General features: G+C 52.5%; 1 long non-coding RNA gene across 1 annotated transcript; it reads right to left on the reverse strand.

Moving 5' to 3' along the window:
- Positions 1 to 8,299: 8,299 nt before the first annotated feature.
- Positions 8,300 to 15,711, reverse strand: LOC115539322 (uncharacterized). Its single transcript, XR_003975838.1, has 2 exons — positions 15,384 to 15,711; positions 8,300 to 8,336 (listed from the first exon to the last, which is right to left on the reverse strand). It is a non-coding gene; the product is annotated as an uncharacterized LOC115539322 (long non-coding RNA).
- Positions 15,712 to 16,415: the final 704 nt, after the last annotated feature.

A 16,415-nucleotide genomic window follows, 5' to 3' on the forward strand; every position in this document is an offset into this window, starting at 1 on the left:
ACGAACACAATATTTACCTTTATTGTTCGGCGTCACTTTGCACCCCCTGTCGGTGACCCAGACTAACACCAACGCCACTTTCCATGCTCCATCTCCTGTTTGTTTGATTGTATTGCAACGGAAAAATACAACATTATCAAAACGGTTTTATAACGGTCTAATTTGACCTTATTACCGTCCCCACTTGTAATTACAATTTGATTCACCCTCCCGACTCCCCTTTGACCTTTCCCTCGGCTCTTGCTTCCATCCAGGCCCATATTTGTATTTATTTTTATCCTTTATCAGTGTCCCGTGACCCCATTCCATGCATTTTTAAAGACCTTATTTATTTTATTTAAAAGGATGTTATTTACATTATCTTTATTTGAACATTGCTGTTTTATATTTTGTTGGTGTCTATTTTGTACCGTTTGTGTTGCTCTGTTTATTTAAAAAATAAATCGGAGCAACTCAGTACTTGTACTCTTGAGTACTTGAGTAGTCTTTTCACTGCATACTTTTTTACTCTTACTTGAGTAATTATTTTTACGAGTACTTTTACTTCTACTTGAGGAATTATAATCTTAAAGTAACAGTACTTTTACTTGAGTAAATTTTTTAGCTACTCTGCCCACCACTGGTGTCCCGTGCCCCCCATTCCATGCCTCCTTCTCACTTATCCCCTTTCCCCCACTTACCTGCTGCTCCCTCTTCTTTTATGTTTATATACACTTTTTCAATTGCATATATACATGTAAAAATCGATGTTTTTAATGTATGAACCCGCATCACGGTCGCATTAATGTACATTTTGCCTTTTATGTTTTTGTATATTTTTTTAACCCTTGGATTGTATCACCTTGACCCCCACACTGCAATAATTCGATACAACGGTATTATTTTATTGTGTTTTTAATTATTTCTATTACGGTCGTCATCTCTGCTTCCTTAACACCACCCGGTTTAAGGCGACTTAGCAGGCCCTGCTGGCGGCTCCGGTTGGTGCAGACACCACGATCCTCCGGGCTCCACCTGCTGGTGACCTGGAGAAACACAGCAAAAGTGATATAATGTTGCATTCCTTCAGCATTACTTTTGAAATTCGACCCCCTGATTGGCCCAAATTCAAACTTTAAAGTTGTTTACCCTCCTGACCTCTCATTTGCTCTTCACCTGACCCCCCCATTGGCTTTTCATGTTTAAATTTGAAATTGTTTTGATGCCCTGGCCCCCTATTGGATGTCTCTGCCCCAGACCTCAAGTCCCCCCCTCCCTCCTACATGTCTGTATAAAAGTATTTGTTTTCGTCGTCTCTCATTTGTGCTCTGTAACCAGGGCTTTTCTGGATTCTCCATTATACGGTCTGTTTCTATGCTATCTATTTGTACCTGATGAAGTCATTGTATTGACGAAACATAGTACTATGCCCACAGCAGCCTAATTTCCAAATAAATCGGATATTGGCTGGATCGCACTTGTCTCATTACCTTACAGTTCAGTTTAGTTTATTTCAGTATAGCTTAGATACTTTCCGTTTTAATTCGAATTCGAACTATTTGAAAAGAAACATGCAACCGAACCACCTTCAAGATGACGGTGAGTGGACCCTGGTCCAACGGGGACGTCGCAGGCGGACACCTCGGGACCCCCACTACCCTGGGGGTAGTGGGGGGAGTGGGGACCCCCACTACCCTGGGGGGACGCTGATGGATTTCTCCGCGTGGGCTGCACCTGCTCCGGAGGCCCGCTTCCATCACTTCGACCACGGACAGGAACGTCTCTGGGCCCCACGCCACCCGTCTCCCAGACGTTGGGAGCAACTCGCGAGGCCCGTCAGGGACTGGTCTCCCTACGGGCCTACCCGTCACCACCACGAGGGTTGGTCCGAGGCCCACGGACCGGCCTACTCGCCTCCACGCCGACCGGCCTACCCACCTCCTCGCAGACCGGCCTACTCGCCTCCTCACCGTGAGGCGCAGGAGCCTCTCCATCGCCGCGCTCCTGAGACGCGTCGGGCTCCTCGCCATCCCGCCCGAGCTCCGAGCCCCCCCGCCGGACCCCGCAGGTGAGACCTCCACCTCCGCGTCCCGACCCACGACCCCGCGACCGGCCCCGACCTCCGGTCACCCCCGCGGCGTGCACTGGGTCTGCGCGTCCGCCTCCACCCAGGCAGGCGCCGTGTGCCCCGGCTGCTCAGCTCTCAGACGACCCGGACTCCTGGCGGCCCTGAAGGCCTCTCACCACCTCGCCAACGCCGAGGGCCCGGAGCCCCTTCCCGTCGTCGCCAGGCTAGCTGAGTCCCTGAGGGTCTCCACTCGCCCTGCTGTCCCCAACGCTGCGACCGCGCAGCTGATTGACGGTGACGCGCGCAACTGGCGGTACACCAGCATGCTGCTGCTCCGGGACCACTACAAGGCTGCGGTGGACGAGAAGGTGGGGGCTCTCCTCCTCCTTCCAGACCCCATCTGGCGCCCGAACTTCACCGTGGCCCTGGCCTGGGCTCAACGCCACTTCGGCCAACGCCTGCGCCCGGAGACGGTGAGCGCGCTGCGCTCTCGCCTCAGAGAGGTTCCGGACGTTCCGGTCCCTCTGGTCCAGCTGTTCCCACAACCCGCCCCTGGAGCCGTGCTGCCACGCTTCACCCTACCTGCTGGACCACCGCCTCCTGCCCCCGGCCTCCGGTCCCCTGGACCCGGTCCGGAGGCCCTCGACGTGGGGGTAGGACCTGCTGAACGGCGCTCCCCGGCCAGGCTGCCGTCGCCTACCTTTTCGCTGGCCTTCTCCTCCTCTCCTTCTTCTCCGCCCCTGTGCCCCCCCATCCCCCCCGCCTCCTCTTCCTCTCCCGTTCCCCTTACCCCCTCTCCTCCACGGCCTGCAGCCCCGGGACTTCTCCAGAGCACCACACCGGTGGCTCAAAGGACCAGGCTCGCGTCCAGCCGCCTCCGCCGACGAGTCGCAGCCATGCCCGCTCCCGGACCTTCCTCTTCTCCTCTTCCTCCCCCTCCTCCTCCTCCACCGCCCTCCGGCTCGACACCCCCGCATGGGTTAGCCCGGGCCGACGCGGAGAGAAACGACGTGCTAGAAGCCAACCCCTTCTGGTCTGCCGCCCAACGGCGCAGGTCGGAGAGGATTTGGATTGACAGGCTGGGGACCATGCAACCCCTTGGTTTGAACGTTGGGGTGGGTCGGGGACCCCTGGGGAGCCGCCTGATGATGGCCCGTGCCAGCGACGCCACCGTGGCGTCGTTAATTGCTGACTGTCCTAACCCTAACCCTCTCCCTCACCTGACCCTAACCCTAACCCCGACCCTCTCCCGGTCCTAAACCTAACCCTTCCCACCCCTGACCCTAACCCCAACCCCCTCCCTTACCTAGCCCTTACCCTGACCCCGCCCCCTGGCCCTAAACCTAACCTCTCCCACCCCTGACCCTAACCCCAACCTCTCCCTTCCCTACCCCCCAAAGGCCCCCTTACATGACCTCCACCCCAGCCCCCGGCCCCCCACAAAGGATCCCCCTTTCTTATTTTTCTTACCATGTGTTTGTGTTTATTCTGCCCCCCTGCCCCAGCCCCCCTTTGTCCCCCTATTTTTTATTTTTCATACATTCCTATTTACAAACAATATTACTTTTAATATGGTTTCCAAATGCACCCTGTGTAATTATTCTATGGATGTCCTGTGCCCCCCCCCTTCCCTGCCATTCTTATTTATTCAAGCGATCATGTTACCACATAATTCCTTAAAAATGCTTTAATGTACTCTTCAAACCTCGACAGTACATTGATTTGACCCACTGATTTAATAGGAACGCATGGTTTTGGTCTATTTACGCAATAGCCATCGCTCTCCACTCAGCGCTGAGTCACCTGGAGAAAGAGGGAAGCTACGTCAGGATGCTCTTCATTGATTTCAGCTCAGCTTTTAACACAATAATACCAGACATTCTGATCCCCAAGTTATTCAACCTGGGGCTCCCACCATGCACCTGCTCCTGGATTAAAGACTTTCTGGTCAACCGACCCCAGCAGGTGAAACTGGGTCCTCACCTCTCCTCCTCCCGGACTCTCAGCACTGGCTCTCCCCAGGGCTGTGTGCTGAGCCCACTACTCTACTCCCTCTACACATCAGACTGCAGTCCCACCCACCCAGAGAACATCTTTGTTAAATTTGCTGATGACACAACGGTGGTGGGCCTTATAACAGGGGGAGACGAGGCGGCCTACAGAGATGAGGTCCTGAAACTTGATGAGTGGTGTGTTTCTAACAACCTGGCACTGAACACCACCAAGACCAAGGAACTCATCCTGGACTTCCGATGGAACAGAGGGGGGGCCCATGCCCCCTGTACATCAACGGTGAAGGTGTGGAGCGAGTGCAGTCATTCAAATTCCTCGGAGTCCACATCTCTGCTGATCTCTCCTGGTCGGTCAACACCTCAGCGCTGGTCAAGAAGGCCCAGCAGAGGCTACACTTACTGAGGGTGCTCAGGAGGGAGCATCTAAACGCACAGCTGCTGGTGACCTTCTACCGCTCCACCATCGAGAGCCTGCTGACCTACGCTGTGTCAGTGTGGCACTCCAGCTGCACGGAGGCCGACAGGAAGAGACTGCAGAGGGTGGCAAACGTTGCGCAAAAAATCATTGGCTGCCCTCTGCCTTCCTTAAGCACCATCTACGGCTCCCGCTGTCTAAGCAGGGCCAGAGGCCTCCTGAAGGACCCACCCACCACGGCTACCATCTCTTCAACCTGTTGCCCTCTGGCAGGCGCTTCAGGTCCATATAGGCCAGAACAAATAGACTCAGGAACAGCTTCTCTCCCAAAGCTGTCACCATACTGAACTCAGATCTGCACTGATGTTTGTTGTCTGTTGGTAGTCTTAACTGTGTATTTAAGTTTTACTGTGTATTTTAATTTTTTATTTATTTATTTATATTATATATTGCTTTTGTAATTATTATATTTTTATATTCGATTACATGTGTGCATGTATGGAGCTGCTCATTGCATTTTGTTGTACTTGTACAATGACAATAAAGCTTTCTATTCTATTCTATTCTATTCTATATAAACGTGTGATGGGGTTATTCATTCCATGCTGCTGGCTGCTCAGAGGTATCGCGGTCCACGGCTCTCATGCCAACAGCGTCGGGGTCTCTCCCTCTCCTCGCGCCGTCCAGGCAGTCAGTGGGCGTGGCTTATGGGGAGGAGGACTCCGCACGAGCGGGAGCGTCACCGTCACCATAGTGATTCACTACAGCGGAACTCCCCCAGTGGGGGTTCATCTATTTTAGATTCACACATCTAAATGGGGTGACCTTTGACATGTGGACCCACGTAGTGTTTCATGTACGACAATAATGAACACAATCCTAGATGGGCTAGAGAGGACAGCAGAGATAAGAGAGAGGAGGAGGAGAAGAAGGGAGGGGAGGAGAAGAGCGAGGAGAGGAGAGGAGAGGAGAGGATGGAGAGGAGAGAAGAGCTGACCAGACAAAGTCACAGTACTCACACACATGGGGGGAATCTTTAAATGCAGCCACTGTGAGCTTTGTTGAAGCAACACAGTCTCACTCCGTCAAATACCCACTGTTGGCAAGGGCACTTTGGTGTCGGTCGCTGGCGGGAAAAGGACCCTTTGGCGTTGTCTGCAGACGGAGAGGGGGTTCAACCCACTACAATGTAACGCCATCCCCGGTGATGTTTGACGTTCAGAGCGGGTGCTCCAGCAGCCCATTCACTCCTGTATTAACCCGACTACGGCTCCATCGCTGGTCCACCGGCGGGTACGCTCCGGACCCAGCACGCCCCAGCCCAGTGGTGAGGGCGCCGTATAGCCCAGCTCAGTTACGGCTCGTGTTTCCACCGCCAACAGTACCCTTATAGTAGGGCGGGGTTTAAGCCGGATGGCGATAGCCGTGGCAGCTACGTGAGCATCGTGATTTATCAACAGTGGCACATGGAACAAAATGTTACCCAAAACTTGTCGGAATCTGTTTGTAATACTGGAATCAGATTTATGAGAAGGAAAAATAAGAAGAAAGGATTTGATAATCGACATGTGACCCCGTTTATTTTGTATGTGTGGGAGAGAGAGGGAGAGAGACTACAGATGTTACGTCAATCGACGAAATGAAAACACTCTTGTGCAAAAAAAATGTCAGTTGGTTTGGTGGCAAACCTAAAAATGTGCATATCCGGTCGTTTAAACCTTATTTGACAAATCAAATAAATCCATAACCATTATATGGAATATTCTTTATTATTATGAACTAATAGCTGCATGACTATGATGTTCAGCTCTGTCTCATCGAAAGAGGGGCCCTTATTTTAACACCGGCTGTGATAAACCGCTCATCCATCACAGGCCATTTCATCACCAACCCTTTTGCGACATCAGATGTCGATACGTGCCCCCCGTTTTTGTCGGTTCCTCAGGATGTAGTTCACACAGATGTAGGGTTGTGTGTATGTGTAAAACGTATGATTTCTAAGAGCTAGTCTGATGTTAATCTAAATGTAGTTTTAATGACACATGAAAGTTCAAAGAATGACTTGTATGCTTCCTTACTGCCCCCTAGGGTCACGTGTCGTCCACTACAGCTCGTAAAAACGAATATAAGGATTATTCCTTGATGACGAAGTTCCAAACAAAATTAAACAAAAGACAGACAAATTGTTCGCCTTAAAGAAGAAAACAGAAAGAAAGGTTACCATCGGGAAAATTCCAGCAATATATTGTCAGGGATCTTAATTGAGCTGCAGTATGACCATCGACCAGCAGGGGGAGTAGATGGACTCGGAGTCCTCCATGGCGGTGGAGGGGGGATAACAGGACAGACCTGTGAAGGAGGAAGGAAGCCGTCTGTTGACCGCCATGAAGGGGGCTTATCAATTCTGGATCTAATACATCATGGCTCTCGCACACACACTCACACAGAAATACGCGTGTGTGTGTGTGTGTGTGTGTGTGTGTGTATGTGTCTGTGTGTGTGTGTGTGTGTGTGTGTGTGTGCACGTGTTCGTGTGTGCTTTAATCTACAATTTCAAGTAAAAGAACAACACCACTCAGTGTCATCCACCGCCGTCATTCCCTCGCCACGCAAATGACTCAACTGTCGTTCAGCTTCTCACCTGAACCCGCGGAACGGGGCGTCTCGCTTTAACAGAGCCTCGGGTAAAATGACACGGGGTGACGCCCTGAAACAAAGCATAGCAACTTTACACCGTCCTGGCGCACTTCACTGGGACCGCGCACCGGGTCTGTCCCATAAAACACACACAGGCGGACGACAATAAGTAACCGATACCGGAGAAGTGATGCCCTCACAACAGGGGGAGACGACCAGCCGTCGTGGACCGACACCGGAAGGATCCGGCATGGGGGACGAGGGTTGCTTCAAGTCCGTTCTCCCCCCTCAGGTCCTGGACGACAGCAGGCTGGCCCTGCCGGCCGAGCACAGCCTCCTGAGCCCGGCCAGGTTCCACTCCGTCGACCGGAGCGTCCGGGTCCAGCAGCAGGTCCAGCTCACCCTGGCCCGCAAGGGGAAGAGGTCCGCCTCCAACGGTAGGCCATTTAGTCAGCGCTCTTCATAACACCTGCAGATCAAGGTATGGTTCAGGTTGGGAGACCTGCAATGGGTACCTCATAGAGAATGGAATAACACATGTATGTATTGAACTGTGCTGTAGACGAGCTGCCATGGCGTTTAACGTTGTTATGCCATTATCGGTTGCCAACGCTGCCATTCCGACATGCCGCCATTCCGACATGCTGCCATTCCGAAACCTCGTGGAGCGATTTTTTTTTTTTTTTTTTTGGCTCTAGGGGGCCCCCCCCGTGGCCCCCAAACAATTGCGGGGCCCCAGGCAGTTGCCTGGTATGCCTAATGGGATGCGGCGCCTCTGCGTGTGAACCTTTATGTTTACTGTGTTACAGAGTGTTGAAGTTACAATTAAAGCAGCACATTCTTTATTCTCCCCTCCCTCCCTCCCTCCCGGTTAGCGTAATGCTCATCCCTAACCATGCTAGCCTGGCTCTGTGTCTCCACGAGGCTCAGTAGGAAGCTCGTCATTCTAGCGCTGATGCTGCGTGTGAACCTTTATGTTTACTGTTGTACAGAGTGTTGAAGTTACAATTAAAGCAGCACATTCTTTATTCTCCCCTCCCTCCCTCCCACACCTCCCTCCCATTAGGAGCCTTTCCCCAATACTTTTATGGCCTCTGAAGTGATACTTCCCAGGCAGGGGCCGCCTGACGCCTCCAAACACACACACACACACACACACACACACACACACACACACACACACACACACACACACACACACACACACACACACACACACACACACCTGTCTCTGGACGTGGAGGAGCTGACGGGCGAGGTCACGACAGAGCGGGGACAGAGGGACCGTCCGTGAAGAAGCGTAACTTCTTCAGGTCCACCTTTTCTGAGAGGGACAGCCTGTGTGGGGGGTTGGGCACACACACACACACACACACACACACACACACACACACACACACACACACACACACACACACACACACACACACACACACACACACACACAGTGTTCCTGTTGAGAAGTGCTAGCACTGCGTTGTACTTCCATTGAACCATTGCACAATATACAAACCACCACGAGGCTGTTTGTTGTGGTGGTCTGCATTATGAGTATTAGCTGAGCTCATAGACACATTGACATTGTACACATTCAGCATTGATTATGTCATAACGATGTTATCCTTTCAAAGTCCAGTCAGAGAAACTGCAGTGTAAATAATCCAACAAATGTGTGTGCTTCTTTGTGTGTGCGTGCATGCATGTACGTTAGAGCATGTGTTTATGATTGTGTGTGTGCAAGACATTTAAAGAGAGTGCCTTTTAGTTTCCGGCTCCGTTTAAAGGCCACTTTAACATCCCATAAGGGGGGGGGGAATGTTTGAAATAAGCTTCTACACACACACACAAAGCATGTGTGTGTGTGTGTGTGTGTGTGCGCGCCCTTACCTTTAGGCGTTTCACGGCCTTTGAAGAAACAGGCCATACGAATACTGCCTCCGAGGTCCGAGGCCGCCCCGATCACGGCCCGGCCCCCAGCGGGCGGCCTTCTGCCCCTGACGGGGGACACTCACCGCAGGGGAGGGCTGCTTCTTACTGGAGACTTCATCTCTGCTGCATGTAACAGTGGTCGAGTAGCGCCCAGGCTGCCTCCATCCCCGGGTCACGCATGTGCAGGATCCCTTTAGGGGGGTACGCTTTAGTGTGTGTGTGTGTGTGTGTGTGTGTGTGTGTGTGTGTGTGTGTGTGTGTGTGTGTCCAGAGTAGGCTTTAGTGTGTGTGTGTGTGTGTGTGTTTGTGTGTCAAAAGTAGGCTTTAGTGTGTGTGTGTGTGTGTGTGTGTGTGTGTCCAGAGTAGGCTTTAGTGTGTGTGTGTGTGTGTGTGTGTGTGTGTGTCCAGAGTAGGCTTTAGTGTGTTTGTGTGTGTGTGTGTGTGTGTGTGTGTGTGTGTGTGTTTGTGTGTGTCCAGAGTAGGCTTTAGTGTGTGTCAAGACTAGACTTTACATTGAGTGAGTGTGTATGTGTGTGTGTTTGTGTATCTGTGTCTGTTCAAGCATTTGTGTGTGTGTGCGCAAACAATGTTGCAGTGTGTGTGTGTGCACAGACCTGAGCTGCCCCCGGGACCCTCTCCTGGTGGTGGGGGTCCCGGGGGATGCCGTCCAGGTGGCGGTGGGACTCAGACCACATGCAGAGCTCGCTGGTGTTGGGGGGTCCATCACCGCCACCCCCCCGCGCCGGGACCCCAGCCCCGTGGTCTGGGGGGGGGGGACCAACCAAGGATCTGTTAGGGGCTGATCGTGGTCCCACGTCGACGCAGCCCAAGAGGGTCTACGGACTCCTCGCGTCCTCGCGGACCCTCCTTGCGTCCACAGCAAGGGCCTGACGCGCGCCTCCCAGATACGTTAACCTTCCGTCGAGGCGACGCAGCAGCGAGGACTGTGATTGGTCCGCTCGCTAAAACCCGCCGCAGAACCGAAGCAGGTTCACGACTGCCTGGAAGCGTCTGCGGGTTCATCGTTGCGTCGATGTGGAACCATAATCAGCCCTTTAGCCGGTGGCTAATAAGCAATAGCATTGACCCCTCTCATGTAGGGGGCGGACGCAGAGACACTCAAAGCCCCGTACCCTGCAGGGCGAAGCACTCCTGGACGGAGAGGGGCGCCCCCAGGAGGGGGGGGGGGGGGGGGGGGGAGTCGGCCAGGACCTCCTCCCCTCCGGTCTCCTCCTCAAAAACACTTTTTTTTTACAATCAACCGAGAGTACAATACATCAGGAAATGTGCTATTTGTTCAGTCTTTAAAAATTGTTGGTTTATCCAACAAAATCCTGTGCAAAGTGCAACTCATCATTTTCAACAAAGCAAATAATATTATTGTAACACCGGCGCTGTTTAAAAGCATCTACATCCCCAAACGCCTTATAAAACGTATACTCCAGCCAGACTCTGGCTCTGACGTTACAGAGGAACAAAGGAGGGGCCTCATGCCCTGCTCTGCCCTCCACCTTATTTCTCCGGCTGATGTACACGGCCATTTTCGCATCTCCTAAGAGATAATTTACTAGCTGCCACTTAAAATATTACTTTTCTTGTATCCAGCACCAAAGATAAAAACTTTTTCAGAAAAAAACACATTCAACAGACTAAAAACCAAAGTTCAAAGAGAGAAAAAAACAGTGAGTCTCGGGCACTCAGTAAAAATATGGAATACTGTCTCCCGTAGGCCACAGAACGGACATGTGTTTGAAACAGCAGGATTTAAAACCGAGATAAAAGTATTTGAGGCGATGGCACCATGTAGTACCCTCCACTGGAGGTGAAGGTTCCCCCCCCCAAAACCACCCCCCCCCCCAAACCAAAACCCAGGGAGGAGGTCCAAGAATAATCTCTGAAAAACATTTGTTGTTCTATTAATAATTTTTCTTAAGGCACTTATGGAAGCATTATTAACTAATACAACGAGAAATCATCGGCTAAACACACGAGAACATTCAGTTGGATCCAATGAGTTGTTTATTGCAATTATGCTTCATTAACAAATAAGACAGAAAAATAGTCCCTTACATGTACGCAATTAACACGAGGACTAAAACAATAGAGGCAGCAGACTTTACAAATCATCAACAGGTGAGCACGTATCTTTAATAACTGAACATGTTCTGCGACCGCTTTGTTCCCAACAGAACACAAAAAATCAAGATTCAGTTTAAAGTCATTTACAACATGCAACATTATCCCATAGACATCTTGGTTATTATGAATACAAAATATCATCTGCTTTAAATCAGGTCGCAAATCAGGATTATGACAAAAATGATGATATAAGAGCCCTTAAGACTTAAACTGGTGAAGTCTGAAAATATATAAATATATAATAGGTATTTTATATACATTTCAAATAATAAATGTGCTTATCTAACTATGGGAGATCTTAAAAGCCTTTTCATGGTTTATCATGCTATACTTTAAAGAAGAGAGAGAGAGAGAGAGAGAGAGAGAGAGAGAGAGAGAGAGAGAGAGAGAGAGAGAGAGAGAGAGAGAGAGAGAGAGACAGACTATGTGTGTGTGTATGTGTTTTTTTTATGTGTGTGTGTGTGTGTGTGTGTGCGTGCGCGCGTGCGTGCGTGCGTGCGTGCGTGCGCGCGCGCGCGCGTGTGTGTGTGTGGCGGAGGGGGCTGCACTTTTTCTTTTTACTACACTTAGTCTGCCCCCCCCCCCCCCCCCACAGAGGCCCCGCAGAGAGTGAGTGTGTGTGTGTGTGTGTGTGTGTGTGTGTGTGTGTGTGTGTGTGTGTGTGTGTGTGTGTGTGTGTGTGTGTGTATTTACAGGCGCTGAGGGAGGAGGTCCTTTTGTTTTTCAACACCCGACACAGAGAGGCTGAGGGCCCCTGCCGCCCCCCCCCCCCCCGGGGTCCGCCGCCACCCCCCCCACTGAGGACCCCACTAGGGTTAGTGGTAGGGTTAGTAGGACCCTGGGGTCCGCCGCCACCACCACTAACCCTAGTTAGTAAGGGGCGAGGTGTCCCGCGCCCGTTTTGTTTTCTACAACCGACACAGAGAGGCTGAGGACCACCCCCCCCACCCCCCTACCCCCACCCCCGGGAGGAGGTCCTCCTGGGTGAAGGAGGAGCAGAAGGTGTGGAGGTGTGTCAGTGTGTCTGAGGACCCTCCTCCACCTGGGGACACGCTGTAGAAGGACAGAGAGCCAGCAGGCCGGTCCAGATACACTCCTACTCTGGTGGAGCCAGCGGGGGGGAGAGGGAGGGCTGTATCTATACCGTTGTACCGGGCAGAGTAACGATCATCAGAACAATGAAGAACCCAGGACTTGTTGCTCCCTCCAAGCCTGCTGTCATCACCCCGTCCTCTCCTTGTGATTCCTCTGTATGTCACTCCTATACCAACCCATCCTTCCCACTCTACCTCCCAGTAACAGCGGCCAGTCAGAGCCTCTCTACCCAACACCTGGCGCCAGGAGTCAAATCTGTCTGGGTGATCCGGATACGACTGGTCCTCTCTAACCCGCGTCACCTTCCTGTTGTCCTCAGACAGAGAGAGGACTCTGTAGGCCGTGTTGGGGTCCAGTGTGAGGTCACAGGCATCTGAGGGAGAACCAGACATGATGAGCTGCTGAACCGCTCTTCATCCTCATCATCATCATCATCACTAGTATTGTTCTCCTGCGCTCTGTGTACATATACATAGATATGAACAGATACATACATATACATATGTACACATACATAGATACACACACCTCAACAATGACGTTATGAACACATCAACAACAATATTATGAATACATCAACAACAAACATCTCTCCTTGGATCCAGGCTGCTCTTCTTCTTTTTATTCTCTTTCTTTTTGTGATTGCTCTCTCTTCTTCTTCAGTCCCCTCCCCATCAGCCCCCCCCCCCCTCAGCCCCCTCCCACTCACCCCCCTCCCCCTCAGCCCCCCCTCAGCCCCCTCCCCCTCACCCCTAGTCCTCCCCCTCAGCCCCCCCTAATTCCGGTCCCCCCCTCCCCCCCCCCCTCAGCCCCTTCACCCCCCTCCCCATCACCCCTAGTCCTCAACCTCAGCCCCCCCTCAGCCCCGTCACCCCCCCTCCCCTAGTCCTCCCCCTCAGCCCCGTCACCCCCCCTCCCCCTCCCCCCTAGTCCTCCCCCTCAGCCCCCTCCCCCTCAGCCCCCTCTCTCTCACCCCTTCCCCTCCCCCTCACCGGCCCCTAACTCGGTCACCCCCCCTCCCCCTCAGCCCCTTCACCCCCCAACCCCCACACTCCTCCCCCCTCAGCCCGGTCCCCCCCCCCCTCCTCCCACCTAGTCCTCCCCCTCAGCCCCCCCCCCCCCCCCCCCCTCAGCCGGTCACCCCCCCTCCCCCTCACCCCCCCTCCCCCTTCCCCCCCCCTCACCCCTAGTCCTCCCCCTCAGCCCCGTCACCTCCCTCCCCCCCCCCCTCAGCCCGGTCACCCCCCTCCCCCTCCCCCCTAGTCCTCCCCCTCAGCCCCCCCCCCCCCCCCCCTCTCTCTCACCCCTTCCCCTCCCCCTCACCGGCCCCTTACCCGGTCACCCCCCCTCCCCCTCAGCCCCGTCACCTCCCTCCCCACCCCCCTCAGCCCGGTCACCCCCCTCCCCCTCCCCCCTAGTCCTCCCCCTCAGCCCCCCCCCCCACCTCTCTCTCAACCCTTCCCCTCCCCTCACCGGCCCCTTACCCGGTCACCCCCCCTCCCCCTCAGCCTCTTCACCCCCCCACCCCCACACTCCTCCCCCCTCAGCCCGGTCACCTCCCTCCCCCTCCCCCCTAGTCCTCCCCCTCAGCCCCGTCACCTCCCTCCCCCTCAACCCCCCTCAGCCCGGTCACCCCCCTCCCCCTCACCCCTCAGCCCCTTCCCCCCCCCCCCCCCCTCAGCCCCCCCTCAGCCCGGTCATCCCCCCTCCCCCCTCCCCCTCAGCCCCCCCTCAGCCCGGTCATCCCCCCTCCCCCTCCCCACTAGTCCTCCCCCTCAGCCCCCTCCCTCTCAGCCCCCCCCCCCCCCCCCTCAGCCCCCTCTCTCGCACCCCTCCCCCTCCCCCTCACCGGCCCCTAACCCGGTCACTCCCCCTCACCCCTGTAATACCTGCTGGGTTTTATACAAGCAGGTCTAACTGTGATGGTGGACAGTATTAATACACGTAAGATACATGACAGGGGTTAATCTAAACCGGGAAAGAGGGGCGCTGCGCCTCCTTGTTTCAACCCAGCGCCTCCTTGTCGAAAATTTTAAATTACTTAAAATCTCCCGGAATGGAGAGCGAGCGAGCAAGACCGCGCACAGGAGACAGACGTGCTCCTAACCGCGTTCGCATCTGTGTAGCGAGCGCGCAGCACAACAGAGAGAGATCTAGAAACTGTGCATGATGCAGTGTGCACGTGAGCCTCAGGCGCCTCCTGATTGGCCTGGATCGGTAAGTCAACCAATCAGTTTACAGTGTAGGCGGGCTTTTATCTCTTCTCCCGAACCAAATTTATCAGTTCAGTGAATCTGAGAGTGTCTGAGAAGAAAGAAAATATAGCGTTTGGTGACTTAGTTTACAGTGTTTTTAAAATGTCGTTCCGCGGGGTGAAGAAAAGCAAGGATTGTCTGGGGCAGAAGAAGATCACGTCGTTTTACTGTCAGGAACCTAAGAGAGATGGCGGAAGCGAGATCGGCTCCATTGAAGGAGCGATTGAAGGCTCCATTGAAGGAGCAATCATCGGCGAGGGATCCAGGGCGTTACTGGAAGACTCAACCGCGCCCCCTTGTGAATTTTTTCTAGAAAAACCCCTGCATGATGTCAGCCATCATCTTCATTCCCAGTAGGATGTGACCTCACTTCCTGCTGTGTGGATGGACTTTCCATCTCAATAGTGAGTGTGTGATGTGATGAATCAAACAGACACTCACATCTCTGTGGAGCTGGTTTCAGCCTCCACACTCCACCGTGCTCCACACTGGGGGGGAAACAAAGTGAGAGCAGCATGTTGAAACATTCACCTTAATCATCTGCCGTCTCATCACGTTCTACACAACATGAGTGACAGCTGCCTCTTCAAACCGCTTCATCTAGCAGCGGCATGAATCCTTGTAGGAGACTTTGTCCCTGAGCGGTGAGCTGTCCTCTCCATACCTGAGAGTGTCCAGTCTCCAGCGTGGATCCTCCAGTCCAGCAGAGAGCAGCGCAGCTCCAGAGTCTCCTGGGTGATTGTAGCTCAGGTCCAGCTTTCTCAGATGGGAGGGGTTGGAGCTCAGAGCTGAGGCCAGAGAAGCACAGCCTTCCTGTGTGACCAGGCAGCCAGACAAGCTACACACACACAAACACACACACACACACACACACACACACACACACACGCCTGTAAAATCCTGTGTTTTTCCAGTCTGCCAACCACTTAGTGAACGTCATACTCCAAACACAAGTGGCGTGCCTTGATGACGTAGAAGGTCCTTTTATGAAGCACTTCCTGGTCCATTGAAGGGACCATATTTGTGGATAAAGAATTAGCAATTAAGATAATGAGTACTGGATATTAGGGATGTGAACGGTTACAAAAAAGTGTTAACGTTTACACAACCCCTACTTTTTCGTGTACACGGTTAACCATTTCTTTATTAATTAATGAAGCTTTAATTTTATTTTAAAGTGGACCGCACTCGCACTTTAGGGGGATTATTTGTTTATCAACACGGTGGAAGCACGAGCAGAATGATCGCAAAAAGAACATTTGTTTGACCGGTTGCCATGGTTATCTCCATGTGGTTCATTTGCAGTTGTGGTGTTAATTAGGATGTTGTCAGCTTACTGTTACATTAAACTGTAATCAGAAAACGCAGTTATATGCTATAGACCCTATAGTATCGGTGGTATAAAGGCTGGGACAAATTTAAAATTATAAATATGTACACTTTATGTTGAAAGTATAGACAAAGTATAGTCGCTATTCCCATTGAAACGAATGGTGCGGTGATTATTCTTCAAAACGAGAGCTGGTAAATTGGTCATATGCTATAGACCAGTGGTTCTCAACCTTTTTTTGAGCAAACGCCCCCCTGACCTTACCCTTATCCTCTGGTGCCCCCCCCCCCCCCCAATCATTAAAATCAATCTTTAATAAACTAACACAACCACTGACATTCGTGTTATATTGCTTAAAGCTGTTATTGCAGCGTTTTTCATTGATTTTGCGGTGGTCACTAATAGCAATGAATGCCCTCTGAGTCGGTTTTGGTGAAAAAAATATACGAATTTTCATGACATGCAAATGTCTCACCTCTGATTGGCTAACAGCACTGTCCATCACTGTAATAAACCCAATTAAACTTCCAGAGCGACGAGAGCGAGAGAGCGAGAG

Source organism: Gadus morhua, unplaced genomic scaffold (genome assembly GCF_902167405.1).
Source record: "Gadus morhua unplaced genomic scaffold, gadMor3.0, whole genome shotgun sequence".
Classification (NCBI taxonomy): Eukaryota; Metazoa; Chordata; class Actinopteri; order Gadiformes; family Gadidae; genus Gadus; species Gadus morhua.